At 48.5% G+C, this 14,975-nt stretch overlaps 1 protein-coding gene and 1 long non-coding RNA gene across 2 annotated transcripts in view; one reads left to right on the forward strand and one right to left on the reverse strand.

Moving 5' to 3' along the window:
- Positions 1 to 14,975, reverse strand: part of LOC116887485 (H-2 class I histocompatibility antigen, D-37 alpha chain-like) — a 36,531-nt gene that overhangs the window by 2,523 nt on the left and 19,033 nt on the right. The window lies entirely within an intron of this gene.
- Positions 1,602 to 14,975, forward strand: part of LOC116887498 — a 37,348-nt gene continuing 23,974 nt past the window's right edge. Inside the window, exon 1 of the long non-coding RNA XR_004386224.1 lies at positions 1,602 to 2,219. This is a non-coding gene — a long non-coding RNA (uncharacterized LOC116887498). The remainder of the gene's footprint in view (positions 2,220 to 14,975) is intronic.

Genomic DNA, 14,975 nt, shown 5'->3' on the forward strand with positions numbered 1-14,975 from the left:
TTGTAACAAATGTCACTGCCTAATGCCTGCCACACGCAGTCTAAGTCAGATGCTGACACTGCAGCTGGTCCACCAGAATCTGAGGTTTCCAGTTGTCAGCTCTTAGTTGGGTTGTTGGTTCTCAGGTGGACCCCACAGTGTACTCTTAGGATCACTATGGAGTCAACCTTCTGCAGAAGAAGATGCTGCAATGTATTCTCAGAGCCAGCCATCCCGATGGCTTTGTGGAAACTTCTTTCTTTGTGAAAACTTTTTTTTGTCAGTATGTCGAAGTAGGATTGAGTCCTGCTGCCTGTTGCTTGGCCTTGGTTTTACCAGTGCTTTGTGGGTGAAGGAGCCACGGAAGTGTGTTACCACGGAAGCTTTTTACGGGAATTTTTAAATTCAGTGAACATTTATCAAATCTGTCTGGGACTGTGCTAAGTACAAAGCCCATTGTATTGTACAGGAGCCACAGCTCACGGAGCAGAGCACAGGCTGTGGGATTAAGATGGGCATGTGAAGGTTCTCCAAAGCCTGGGGACCTGTGGCACAGAATGCTGGAACTTACTGGTACTGAAATGTAACTGTGACAAAAGCCTGTGGGAAAAGGTAATGAAGTGTGTGGAGTTCGGGCTTTTATTACAGCAAACAGCATTGCCTGTCAGAGCACTGCAGCTCTGTACCTAGGGCCAGGGAGCTGGAAGGGATAGCTAGAGCAGACCGGTTCATGAACCCATCTGCCCTATATTGGGGATGGAGTTCAAACCATTTAGGGTCGGGTCCGCAAGTTAGCAGGTGGCCGGGGCCATCTTCAGGAGTTCTCAGTATAGAGGAGAAATGAGAGCCCCAGGCTGAATTCCCAGTGAAGAAAGGGAGGGAGCTGCAGCCTTGTCCAGTAGGGCAGCAGCGTGGACTGCAGGGCTGGGTTCCTCTGTAGAGGCATCTCCTAAAGGTCCAGGGGTCAGTAGCATGAGGAGAATTTTCAGACATCTTACTTCCTGTCTGGGAAGAGGAGTAATCCAGTTAGAGAAAACCAGGAATGTGAAGGGAAGGGAGGAGAGAAAGCCCAGAGGAAGACCACAGATGTTGAAAGTGTTTGGGTTGGGGGGCAGGGTCAGGGTAGCGTTGACCATTGTGGTGCAGTGGACCCATTGAAGAGGTGAGTTCAAAGGCCCAATATAGAGGAAAACTAGAGTATAATATAGTGGAGGGAGGTGCAGGTATTGGAATAAGGATGTAATTGTCAAGAAATTTGGCCATGGGATGGAGAGAAAACTCAGCAATTTAGGAGCACTTGCTTCTCCCTTTCAGAGTTCCGAGCAGCCAGGTCCAGCAGCTCACAATAAGGTGTAACTGGTGGTGGCGTTCAGATAGTTGTGCGACTACAGCTCAGCTACATGCTGAAGTATTTCTGCATCAGTAGGTAGTAATGAGTAACTGCAACAGCAGGAAAAACATCTCTCAACCATATCCCCCACCGCTTGGAGCTCAAGATCCCCAACAGCCTAGGGTAAAGAAAGGGTCGTCTGGCCGCACCTGCGACTCCGCACTGCCACCTGCTGGTGCAGCTGCGTCTTGGCGGCGCAGAGGAAATCCTAAGGTTGCGTTTGGAGTTGGGCTGTGGAGCACGCCTTTAACCCGTTTTTCAGGTGAAACAAGAGGATTGCTGTGAAGTGGTAGGCTATCCTGGGCTAAATAGCACGACCTTACCTCATAAAACAAATAAAAATTACCTTCGAGCTATTGCGTCGCTGCCGTTTTTAAACCGTTTTGCTTCGTTTTTCTCGTAGCAGATATCAATGACTTCTAATTAAACGTTAAAGCTGAACGAAGTTTGGAAAATTTTTTCTTTTCTTTTTTTTCGGGGGTTTTATCTCCTGAGACAGGAATTCTCCGTATAGACATGGCTGTCTTGGAAGTCATTCCGTATACCAGGCTGGCCTCGAACTCAAGACACCAACTTTCCTCTGCCTTCGGAGTGTTGGGACTAAAGACGTGTGCGACCATGGGTAGCTGGCATTAATTTCTAATACCATCTGACAGTCCATCCTTTGAGTGAAATGGTGCCCCCCACGTAGGTTCAAGTATTTGAAAGGTTGGTGTCTGTCGGGTAGCAGTTTTCTGGTACCTTTAAGAAGGTGGAGCCTTGCTAGCGGAAGTCCCACCCAGTGGGTGGGGCTCCAGAGTGTTCAGCTGTTCCGGCGTAGCGGAGCTTGTGCGCCATGACACCTCAAATGGTAAGTGTAAGAAAATCTTTCAAAATCGCTTTTAGTCAGGAATTTCGGTCATCAAGTCAAGAAAAGATGAGAGTCGTCAAGCCTACCCAAGTTGAAGTGTCTGGTATAATGTTTTGGATTCTTTTAGTTTCTCGGCTCAGCTAAGCTTACTTAGAAGATTTAATCATTCATTTCAGGACAGGGTTTCTCTGGCTGTCCTGGATGTGGATCTGTTGACCAGGCTGGCCCGGACCTCAGATCGGTCTGCCTAGGCCTCTGGAGTGGTGGGATTAAAGGCGTTCACCACCATGCCCCGCCCTTATTAGATTTTAGATTTACCAGCTTTACGCAGGTAGGTATAGGTGATAAAACCGCACACGTTTGAAGTATATAACGTGATGTTTTAAAAACACTTTGTTTAGGGTGGCGGAGTTTGATCCATCGGTAAAGTGCTTGCCGTGTAGCAGGGGCCTCTGAGGTTGATCCGTGGAAATCAAGTGAAAAAATCGAGTGTGTTCGCTTGTTATGAAAACCCAGCTGGGAGGAAGAGACAGACCCTCACCCAGACTACTCAGTGAGCCAGAGGAGCCTAAATAGTGAGTTCCAGGACAATGAGAAACCTTGTCTAGGAGAAAAAAATGGAGGGTGTGTTAGGAAAGATACAGTTGTCTTTTCTCCACTCTTTACACCCTATAAAAGGATTGGCAGTAGGCACGGAGTTGCACTCCTTTGATCCCAGCATTCATGAGCTGGATCTCTGTGAATCCTGAGCCTGAATGAGCCCTTGAAGAGTTTATGCCAGTTACTTAGAGAACTCACTACTGTTTGTTCTTTAGAAAGGGCCTTGCTATGTGGTAAGGCCTGGCCTGGACTCTGTCTGCCTTTGCCTCTGGAATGCTAGGATTAAAGGCATGGGCCACCATGTCCCCTTGTAACAAAGTTCTTGACGAGTTAGAAGTCTAATAAGCAGGAGCTGGAGAGAGGGCTCAGCAGGTAAGAGCTCCAGCTGCTCCTCCAGGGGACACAGGTTCAGTCAGTATCCAGCCCCGGTGATTGTGTGCAGGCAAAGGTAGTCATGCATATAAAATAAAAACAGATGCAGCATTTTGATTCTGGGTGATCGAGGAAAGTGTTTAATCAAAGTCTAGGTTTGGGTTGCTAGCAGGTGTCTGAAACCTGCCCAGATCGGATTCTTGCTGAATTGAAATTCGGTGCTGGTAATCCCTCACATGCCAGTACACAGCAGGAAAAATACCCAGATTGTGCATTATCTGTCAAACATGGGTTTAAGCCAACAGGAAGTCTTTATTAGCTGGCTGGTGGTGACACTGAGTGTCCAGGCTCCCGGTGTAGCCCGAGCCTTTCTCAGGGTGATCATTTAAACCCCAAAAACCATGTTCTGGGTTGACATACTTCAGCCAACAAGAACAGTTATCCAGAAGCAGAACTATAGAAGCCAGAAAACAATATTAGTCCATTAGAGATTCTTCCAGAACTATAGACTTTGATGGACAAGGCCTTTGTTTTCATTTTTGCTTGGGAGGAGGGGAGGGTGCACTGGCCTTGTGCTGAGTTTTACATCCTGAACGGCACTTACACCGTGGAGTCAGTTGTGCTAAGGTCTCAGAGGCCTCCTGAGTGATTGTTAACCATCTTGTCAATAACATGACTATTATCAGAGGTGGCTAAGAATAGCACATAAGGATAAGGCCTCGGCAGACACGTCTTGTTCTGTGGCCCCTGGTTAGTGTGATTACAGTGAGTCTGGCATGCTGTAACTAACTGCTTCTGACAGGTAGGTAACCAATGAAAAGGACAGAGAGAAAGGCTCTTACACCTTTTATGGCTACTGGGCTGCTATTATGGCTACTCCTGTTCTCAGTGTCTAGGTCAGCAATGGACGTAGATTCAAGGATTTTTTGAGAAGAGCAGGGTGTTTTGGAAGGAGACTGCTACACTAAAGAGTAGCTGGGTTTTGCGCACTATCCCTTCCTCCACACCACCTGCTCTCTTTCCCTATGTGTTCTCTGGCTGGAGAGGGACCAATCCCCTTCTCACCGAGTCTGTCACCTCTAGGCCACGCCATCCACCTTTAAGGTCAAGGTTCTTATGCTTTTGGCTGCTTTCCATGTGGAGATGATGGAACCCAGGCCCTGGCAGGCACAATAGTTAGAGCAGCCTAGAGTGTTTTCATATTGGATGGCCTGACAGTGGGAGCCCTACTTGGAACATCTTTGGGGCAGTGACCATGTGGGAAAGCTTTCGGAGAGCTTTTCCTCTGGTCCTTTCTTTCCTGTCAGGAGGATAGAGTGGAATTCGTGCAGCCCTGTGATTTTCTACTTTATGGTGTTGGCTTTGCAGCTGAAGCTGCTGGATTGAGTGATGGGACCCCCGATACGTGTTGCACCATTTTGCACCACTAGGGGATGCTAGCAGGCCTTGTCTGTGGTTCAGGTTGACAATTCTAGGAGGCTAGCAGCTTTGACTTCCAGATCCGGGAAGGTGGAGTCCCGGGGGTCTGGGGTGCAGGCAAAGCTCTCAGGGTGATGCTAGGGTATCTTGGAGTCATCTGTACTTTGAATGACTAGAATCTGGGAACCATGGGTAGGAACCACTGACCAAGGGTATTGAGGACAAAGTAGACCTGGCCAAGTTGATTTTGTCAAAAGTGTCCTGTCTTAGATATGGGCTGTGTGGTGTTAACCCTTGCTGGGGATCTGAGGCACCAAATTATCTCGTATTTGGCTGTAATAACGTAGACTGTGATAACAGTCAGGTTAAAATATTTGCCACAACTCTCGGAATGGAGGAGGAAATCTCCCGAATAGGACAGATCTTCAACCTCATGTCTCGCTTTCCCCTTCAAATATAAGAAGAGATGGATGAATTCTGAGAAGAACCAAATCACCCACGCTTATTTTGTCAGGGTGGTCAAGGCACTTTGGGAAAGATTGTAAGATCTGTGACTCTTGAAGAGTGAGAGCTTTAAGATTTCCCCACATGGTCACTAGATGGCATCGTCTGACAAGAGGTTGAGTATCTGCTGGAGGCCAGGTGACACCAGCTCTGGCCCAGTCAGCCAAGAGTGAAGGGTGATTCCAGAGAGATGGCTCATCAGGATGCTTTCTGTACAAGCAGGAGGCTGTGGTTTCAAATCCCCTGCACCCATGTGAAAAACAGCATGGTGGCAACTCGTGATCCCCACCATAGGGAGGCACTGGGGTGATGATGGTTGTTGGGGGTGGCTTCCAGGCCAGCCAGGCTAGCTAGGTTAGCCAGCTCCTGTGGGTTTGGGGTGCAGGCTGAATAAAAAGGGAAAGGCTGCGAGGAGAACTCCCCCACTCTCTGCCTCCTGCTTGAGGGTGCACTGTGACCAGCCACATGCCTTCCCGGCCATGGTGGACTGTTTCTTTTAAAGGGGGAGCCAAACGAAATACGTCCCTAAGTGTTTTTTTATTTCTTGAGATATTTTGTCTCAGTACTGAGAAAAATGACTACATTTAATACTTTGGGACATGTTAATTTATTCACTTAAGGTCATCCTTCAGTGAGGTGGCTTGAATAGGAATGGCCCCCTCGGCCCATACATTTGGATGCTTGGTTCACAGATGGTGGACTGTTGGGAAGGAGTAGGGGGTGTGGCCTTGTTGGAGGAGGTGTGTCCCTAGGGGTGGCTTTTAAGGTTTGAAAGTCCTTGCCAGGGCCATTCATCCCGTCCCTCCATCTCTCTTTCCTTTTTCTCTCTCTGCAGCCTGTGGATCACGATTTAAAGCTCTCAGGTACTTTTCTAGCACCATGCCTGTCTGCCTGCCTGCATTCTTCCCCTCAGGATGGTAATGGACTAACCCTCTGAAACTAAAAGCAAGACCCAGTTGTAGCAGTAAATAATTAAAATGGATGCAGGGGTGGGTGGGGCACCAGGCACCAAGCCACACTACCTCCTGCTCGTCTCTGTCCCCAGCTATCTCTCCACCTCCATGGCTAGCCCCATGTTGGCACTGGCTACTCTCTGGTCCCAGCAGCAGCTGCCATCCTGGGACTCTGCTGTGAACCCTGCTCATAATCCCCGCATCTGCCCGCTGTGGTTACAGTCACAACTCCCAGTAGCCAGTTAAAATCAAAACCCAAAGCTTGCAATTTAGCAGTCAGATTCATATCAGCAAATTCTCAGTCCACAAAACGTCCACACAATAAAGTCACAACCAATTGATATTGATGTAAACTGCCCACCTAGATAAGACAAATTGTCCTATATAAATCTGTCCCTTATGAAATATTCATAGCTACCTTTGCCTGGTTAAAGCCATGCAGATCTGGGTCGTCCTTCTCTGCCTTTTTCTTGGTTCTTCTATCTCCTCATCTCTCCTGCCTTACAAAACCTCTGCCCCCGCCTTTCTTTTTTCACTGCCCAATCACAGGCCTTGCCTTATCTTGTACCTGCCCTCACCTGCATATAGACATCAATTCTACCCAGTGAGTGCTTTCTTTTCTTTATAAGAGAGAGGGAGAGGGAGGGAGGAAGAGACTGGAGAGACTGACTTAGATTGCACAGGAATGGAAGTCTGTTCTAATGGAGGCTTGCAGGTTGCAGAGACAGAGGCACGGTGAGGGGACACCAGGACACTGATTGGCAATGAGTGGGAGGGAAAGCTCTCAACACTGTGTGAGAGAGACAGCTGTTTCCTGTTGGTTTTTTTTTTTTTCTCTTTTGGTACTAATTAGATTCCCCAAAGATGGTTACATTATTAAATTACATCATGCAAAGTCATCACCTGTCTCCTGCTGTACCCTTGACTGCTATGTTTGCTTAAGGGGAATTAGGGAAACAGATTACTTAATTCCTGGGAAACTTGGGTTGATGAGAAGGCTCAGTGGGTAAAGGCAAGCGTCACCAAACTTGATCGTGAGTTCAAGCTCTTGGACCCACCACATTCTGGGAAATAACCCATCCTACAATTGGTTATCTGGTCTTACAAGTGCAACTGTGTGTCAAATTCCTAAGAAATGTAACACAGTTTTAAATACTGATAAAGACATCTTTAGAGATGTCATCTATATGAATATGTCAGTTGTACAAAATAAAACAGTTATTGAAGTTAGCTTGACATTTTAGTCCTTTAAATAATAAACATAACTTTTCAGATTAACCACCTTAGTGTCGCTTCAGTGGCAGTAAATACATCCATATCTTTGTGTGACCATCCCTCTCATCTGTCTGCCCAACTTCTTCACCTTGTAAAACTGAAACTCTGTACCCAGTTAACAGAAACTTCTCATTTCAACCTGGGCAACCAGCACATGGCAGCATCTGGTGTTCTTTTTGTTTGAGCGTGTGAGCCTCCCAACTGGCTGGTGTGCACCACAGTGCTACAGTGGCCGGCCACTCCCCTTTGTTAAGACTGAGTAATCACAACCTTGGCCACCCACGTGCTTCTTTTTTAAATGACTAACTTTAGCCTTTGCCTTCTTGTCTCTGTGTGTACCATGTGCGTGCAGTGCCTGTGGAAAAAACAGCTAGAAATCCTCTAAGAGATAAATACACCTTTTGTTCCCCTTAAGTATTTAAGTAAACCTTCGTTAAACATTTACTTCTCTTTTTGAGTTTGTATGTTTGTCCGTGAACCATGTGTGTGTCCGGTCCTGGAGTTACAGAGGCTTGTAAGCTGCCATGCAGGCACTGAGAACCCACCCAGGTCCTCTAAGCATAATCAGCGCTCTTACCTGCTGAGCCATCTCTCCAGCCTCTTACTTGGTTTTTTGAAACAGGGTCCCTCTCAGATCAGCCCTGGTTAGACTAGAACTTGCCTTGTAAACCAGGCCAGCCGTGAACTCACTGAGATCTGCCTGCTTCTGTCTCCTGAGTGCTGGGATTAAAGTCGCGTGTCACCTTGCCTGGCTGAATGCAGGTTTTCTTTTTTAAGTCTCACCAAAACTTGTTGCCATCAACCTTGTGAACATGAGTTGGACCCCGTAGCACACTATCAAAGATAGGAGAGATGGCTCAGTGGTGAGTGCCGGCTGCTCCTCCAGAGGATCTGGGTTGCAATCCTAGTGCTCACATGGTGGCTCACGGCTGTCTGTAACATCTCCCGGGCATCCGATGCCCCCTTCCGTATTTTCCAGGCACCACATGGTACACAGACATTCATGCAGGCAAAACACCCATACACATGAAGTAACACAATAATAAAAATGAAGAAAAAAAAAGATAAGAATTCAAAGATGTTCACTGAGGCTGCAGAGAAGGCTCAGCTGGTAAAGGGCGTGTTGCCAAACTAGAGGACTTAAGTTTGATCCCCAGACCACACGTGAGAACTGACTCCTACAAGCTGTCCTGTGATCCCCAACATGCGCATGCGCGTGCACACGCATACACACACACACACACACACAATACACGCACATATAGTAAGTAAAGATTTTTATTAGTTTCCCTTTTATCCTCTGGCCTGTGTGCATACCATATGCCACCCTGCGTACATACCATATACAAGTAAGCCCTTGACTCCCCTCATCCCTCTCCCAAGTTCACTGTGCCATTTCCTCCTATGCTGCCCCTAAGATGGGGAATTCCACACCGCTGGTCTTGGTCAGAGTGGTTTGATATCCTGCCTTTTTAAAGGTCTTGGCATAGTTTCTTTGTTTTGTTTTATTTGTTTGTTTCTTTCTTAAACATTTTTACTGATTCTCTGGGAATTTCACATCATATACCCCTATCAGACTCACTTCCCAGTCCTTCCATGCCCCTCACCCTTGTGACTCCCTCCAAAGAAAAGTAAAAATAAAAATAAGGAAAATAAAAACTAAAAAAATGACAAGGTCTCTATGCTCCATGGAGCGTGGTCAGACTCTCCGTAGTCTGCTCCTTAGGCCTGAGTCCTTCCTCTCCCACAGCCCACCAGGAGCCACCAACTGTGGAGAGCCATTCTTCAGGCCCCCATCCCTTTTAAGAGCTCTCTTTGGTGGCTTCCTGTCTTGGCTGTTAGTGGGTAAAGGCCTTGGAATGGGCGTATGGGTTTTCACAGAAGCCTTTTTAAGTCCCTTCCCCTCAACTGTGCTCTGCACAGTTTCCTGATGTGTCAGTTTCTGATAAGCTGGCTGTGTGGGCCACTGTGATACGCCTTATCCTCACCACAAATTCCAGTTAAGTCATTCCCCCACCCACCCGCCCGTGACTAAGAGATGCAAAGAGAGCAGCAGAGTCCCCTGATGCTGTTCAGTGGGTGTTCAGCCCTTGCAATGTGGGTTCTCCCTTGTATCTCCCTTTCCACTCAGATGAGCCTGTCCCTTGTGTCCCATGGTGGTTTGAACGAGAATGGCCTCTCTAAGCTCCTGTATTTGAAAACTTGGTCTGAAGTCAGTGGAACTGATTGAGAAGGATTAGGGGATGTGGCCTTGGAGGAGGTGTATCACTGGGGACAGGCTTGGCCGTTTCAAGAGCCCACCCACTCCATTCCCCTCTTGGCTCTGCCCTCTGCTTGTGGATCAGGTGAAAATTCTCAGCTGCTGCTCAGGCACGAAGCCTGCCTGCCTACCTGCCTTCCTGCCTGATGCCATGGACTCCCAACCCTCTGGAACCATGGGCCCCAAATTAAAACTTCCTTTGAGAAGCTACCTTGGTCATGGTGCTTACCACGGTAACAGACTGGAAACTAAGCAGATACCTGAGTGGTGCCTGGCAACATAATTATACTAACTGCATATGCCTCTCTTAGGGAAATTTATGTACTGGGCTGGAGAGATCCTTAAAGGATCCCTCATGGGGCTGGTCATTGTGGTGGGGGCCTGTAACCCCAGCACTTGAGAGGCTGAGGCAGGATGATCAAGAGCTGAAGGCTAGTCTGGGCTGCACAATGAGTTTGACAGTAGCCCAGGCTGTATGAGACAGTATTTCAGAAAACCAAGAAGCAAACAAGAAAATAAAACAGTTCTCCCTTCCCCAAAAACTAGAAGGGAAGTCCCCTCGTACAGTCCAGTCATTTTGTAAATGAAGCCACAGGTTACTATATTAACACAGCCTGCTTCCCCTTCTCTGTAACCTTCTCATTGTGTGCTTACTCAATGTACCCCCTCCTTGTAGCACAAACACTGAAAGATAAAATTCATCTTGGGGCTGGAGCGCTGCCTGCTCTGCCAGAGGACCTGGGTTAGACCCACAGCACCCACGGGGCACCTCACTGTGCCTCTGGCCCCAATATCCTATGTTGGGTGCCAGGAGCATTGTAGGCGTATGGTATATACACATGGACACGGGCAAAGCATCAAAACACACAAAAACAATACAATTACCGAAGGAAAGCTGCCTTCAAGAAAAAGTTTCAGAGGCAGAGTAAGGTCCCCGAGGGTGTCCACATTCTGAGCTGTGCTGACTGTGAGTGTGCTTGCCTTAGTTAGGGCCACTATTGCTGTGATGAAGCATCGTGACCAAAGCGACTTGGCGTGGGAAGAGTTCATTTCACTCACACTTAAAAAGTAACAGTTCACTGTCCAGAGCATCGAGGGCAGGAACTCAGGCAGGACAGGAACCTAGAGGCAGGAGCCAATGCAAGGCCATGGAGGGGTGCAGCTTGCTGGCTTGCTCACCATAGCTTGCTCAGTCCTCCTTCTGATAGAACCCAGGACCAGCCCAGGGACGGCCCCATCAATCAGTGATCAGTGAAATGCCCTCCAGGCTCGCCTACAGCCTGGTCCTATGGAGGCCTTTTCTCACCTGAGGCCCCCTCCTGCAGACGGCTCCAGCCTGTGTCCAGTTGACATCCAATTACCCAGCACAGCACTACTTTACATGGGAACTGGGACTTGCAGGGGGGACGTAAAGAGTTGGGAGGACATAAATGGCAGTTGAGACGAACCAGTGACGTGGAAGTGGTATTGTGGCAGAAGAGGCAGGCAAGCAGGCAGTTGAGAGAGAGGAGATTCAGTTGGGAGAGAACGTACTGAGCGATTAGCTTTCCTGGTGGAGGACAGGGTCTCAAGCCGAGGACCACCAGAGCCACTAACTCGGTGACTTGCTGGAGCTCAGTCCCAGGCTGACTTTCATGGCTGCTAGGACACGCTCAGAACTCCTGCCAGAGTTCCCGATGCCTGCCAGCCCAAGTGAGCAGGGAGACAGAGCGGGAAGGGGTGGGTGTGGCTCGGCAGGTAAGACCGTGTACTGTTTCTTGCACAAGACCCAGCGTTGCCAGTTGTTACCAGATGAGGCAGACAAGCTAGGGCCGATCTTCTGATTTCTGGGGCTGGTGAGAGACAGAAGTATGGTTAGAGTTAGGTACTTCTGTGGCCCATGATGTGGTGACAGGGCTGAGAGATGGCCGGCTCAGTGGTTAGAAGCTGTAAGTTTTCTGTGTGTTTGTTAAAGTGCCCTGTTATTTTGTGCGCCTGTATATTTTGTTTGTTTGTTGTTTTTCAAGACAGGGCTTCTCTGTGTGTAGCCCTGGCTGCCCTGGAGCTCATCCGTAGACCAGGCTGGCCTCTGCCTCCCAAGTGCTGGGACTAAAGGTGTGCATCTCCACCACCCGGCTGTGTGCGTTCTTTTGTGCCAAAAAACCTTACCTGCTCCTAGAATTCCTGAGTATTAGTAACAGTCATGGGCCAGTATTAGATTTAAGGCGTCAACATGGAAATGGTCTGGGTCCAGCCTGCACTACCGGACACACACTCTTCTTTCTTCCTTTTGAGCCTTCAAAAAGGGGCTGTTGAGGAAACAGGCCGCCTCCTCAGTTCTGAGGCATCGGTTGCCTTTTCATCTGTCACAGGGTGCACATCCATATTTTGGGCTCCTGGTATGTTTTATCCTCCTTTTACTCTGTTGCTTTTACAAGGTGGCTCACTGTCAGTTCCCGTCAAAGTCCTGCCTCAGCCAGTTCTTACTGAAATGTACAGCTCTCGGTGTGGTTGTGCAGGCCTTCAATCCCAGCACTACAGAGACGGAGGCAGGCTGATCTCTGTGAGTTCAGCCAGGTCTGTGTAGTGAGCTCCAGGGCAGCCAGGGCTACACAGAGAGACCCTGTTTTACGCCTGTTGTTTCAACAAACAACATTCTGCAGGAGCACAGCACCTAAGGAAAGGACTGCCTTAGTCAGGGATTTATTGCTGTGGAGACACACCACGACCATGGCAACCCTTATAAAGGAAAACATTTAACTGGGGCTGTGCACTGGCTGGTTTTGTGTGTCAACTTGATGTAGGCTAGAGTCACCAGAGAGAAAGGAGCTCGGGTGAGGAAATGTGTGGTTCCATTTTTCTGCTTCTTCACTTTGGATGTTGAGGCCCTGCTGCACACCAAGTGGGAAGGATGGAGTGGAACTGAATTCCAAGGCCAAGTCTTCCCTTGAACACTAGGAAGTCTGCGATGGGTGGGTCATCAGGATCCCAGTGTGGGGATCGGGGTGTGGGGTGGTGGTGGGGTGGGGCTCTTTTAGGAAACAGCCCTGTTAGAAGACAGTTAGAAGAAGAAAGCTCTTATGCTCACCCCTTTGTTTGCAGTGGGCTTGTGCACACACACTTTGTTCAGGGTGTACCATGGCTGTGCATATGAACCCAGAAAGAGGCAGAGGCTTCTTCTTAGGGTGAAGTTTCATTGATTGAGGCTTAAAGTTCTGGGGATACCTCATTTACAGAGAGAGGCATTCCAGGAGAGTGGAACCTGTAATTTCCTCAGGGATTATGTGCCATCCCTCAGATAGAGTGTGGGTTGGGCTCCCCAGATCATGCTGAGAAGAGGAAACCCCACTAAGAAAAGGGCGTCCTCCATTTTGGGGCATCCTCCATTTTCCGCCATCCTCAGGAAAGCTGTCCGGGCGAGCCAGGAGGAGCAAGCCAGTAAGCAGCACCCTTCTATGGCCTGTGCATCAGCTCCTGCCTTCAGGTTCCTGCCCTGTTTGAGTCCTGTCCTGACTTCCTTTGGAGGTGAACAGCAGTGTAGAAGTATAAGCCGAATAAACCCTTTCCTCCCCAACTTGCTTTTTTGGTTATGGTGTTTTGCAGCAAGGGAAACTCTAACAAAGACAAGTTAGAGCCAGAGGTGGGGCATTTCTGTGACAGACCTGACCATGTTTAGGGAAAGACTGTAGGAGGACTTTGGAACTTTGAGCTAGAAAAGCCTGAGTGTTGTGACCTCAGGGGAATGTGCTGTGGGAGCTTGGAGGACAAGAATGTTGAGAGCAGTGCAGGTGACAGAGGCCTGGCTTGTGAAACTTTGGAGGGAAATTAGGGACTCTCAGGAGCATTTGCTTATTTGAATTAAGATCCTGTGATTCTGGTCAGCCGGGGCTGAAGAGTTAGCCACAATTAACAAGAGACCAGCACCATTAAAGTGAAACCTTTGTGTTACTGGGGCAATTGATGCTGTTAGCTGGAGCTAAGAAATTATCAGTGATTAAGGAGAGACCAGCATCACAGAGGTGAAATCTTCAGGGAAGTGTTTCCTGAGAGCACAGAGAAGCTGTGTTCCAGAGGCAGCCACGTTGTACCTCATGCTGCAGCTGGACTTGGTAATGTGTGAAAAACCAGGAGGCACTGGTTTTGAAAGCATGAAGGCGTCTCGGAGAGCAGCCGAGGCTTGGCACAGTGAGAGGCCAGGAGAGGCTACTGGCAAAAGTGCAGCCCACTTGCAGCAAAGGACCCTAGCAGTTTTGGAGACACCAGTACCATGGGATGACCAAGAACAGCAGCCGTGGTGGAGTGGAGCGGGGTGGAGCCTAGGAAGAAAGCTGGGTGTGCTACAAAGGGCGAAGAAGCTGGAGAGGTGATCCAAGCCCTGTGGAGGAGCCCAGGAGATCGTGCGTGGATCTCAGGCATGGTGTTGCTCACACGGTTGGGAGTTTGGTTTTGCTTTGTTCAGATTGTGACTGTGGCCCGGTTCTCCTCTCTTGGAGTAAGAAAGTGTTTTACAGGAGCCCACGATTGAGAGACTTGGCATTTTAAGAGAGATTGGCTATTTTAAAGGGACTTGAAAATGTTATGTGTTTTAATTTGTAAGAACTGTGGGACTTTTAAAGTTCTTTATGTGAGATTTTTGGGGATGAACAAGAAAGGCAGAGTTGTGGTTTAATGATGTGTCATGTTGGCAAGGGATCAGATGTAAGGAAGGTTTTGCGTCAAACAGGTTAGTTATCAGAGAGAGAGGGGATCCTCAGTTGAGGAAATGCCTCCATGAGATCCAGCTGTAAGGCATTTTCTCAGTTACTGATTAGTGGGGGAGGGCCCAGCCCATGGTGGGTGGTGCCTTCTCTGGGCAGGTGGTCCCTGACTCTATAAGAGAGCAGGCTGATCAGGTGATAGGAAGGAAGCAGCAGAGCCCGGTGACTTGGGGTCACAGCTCTTTTCTTCTAATGTGGGGGGCTTGGGGTTTTGCCAATACATAACTGATGTTACATAGCCACAAAACTATGGGGGCTACGGCTAGTGACAGGCCTAGTGACCAGGCATAGGCAACGCTCCCATTATCCCTTCAGAGTCTCTGGGGCTTCTTGCCTTAGCTCAGCCGGGGACCAGGCTACCTTTCCTGGAACAGATGGATCCAGTCCTTTCTTCTGGCCTGTAGGGAGGGAAAAGCCTGTATGAAGTTAACTGTGAGGATGCAAGGTGCACTCGGGAGCCTCGCTAATTTCTACTTAATCTCTTGTAAGAATTTCAGAAAGTCACCCTGGCCCAACTGCAAGAGTTTACAACTTGACTTTTAACCTTCCTTTCAACATAGGGCACCCAGATGTCCTCTTTCCTACCTGGATTCTGTAGCAGGTAAGTCCAAGAAACACTAGCACCAGGCCCAGAAAA

Source organism: Rattus rattus, chromosome 18 (genome assembly GCF_011064425.1).
Source record: "Rattus rattus isolate New Zealand chromosome 18, Rrattus_CSIRO_v1, whole genome shotgun sequence".
NCBI lineage: Eukaryota > Metazoa > Chordata > Mammalia > Rodentia > Muridae > Rattus > Rattus rattus.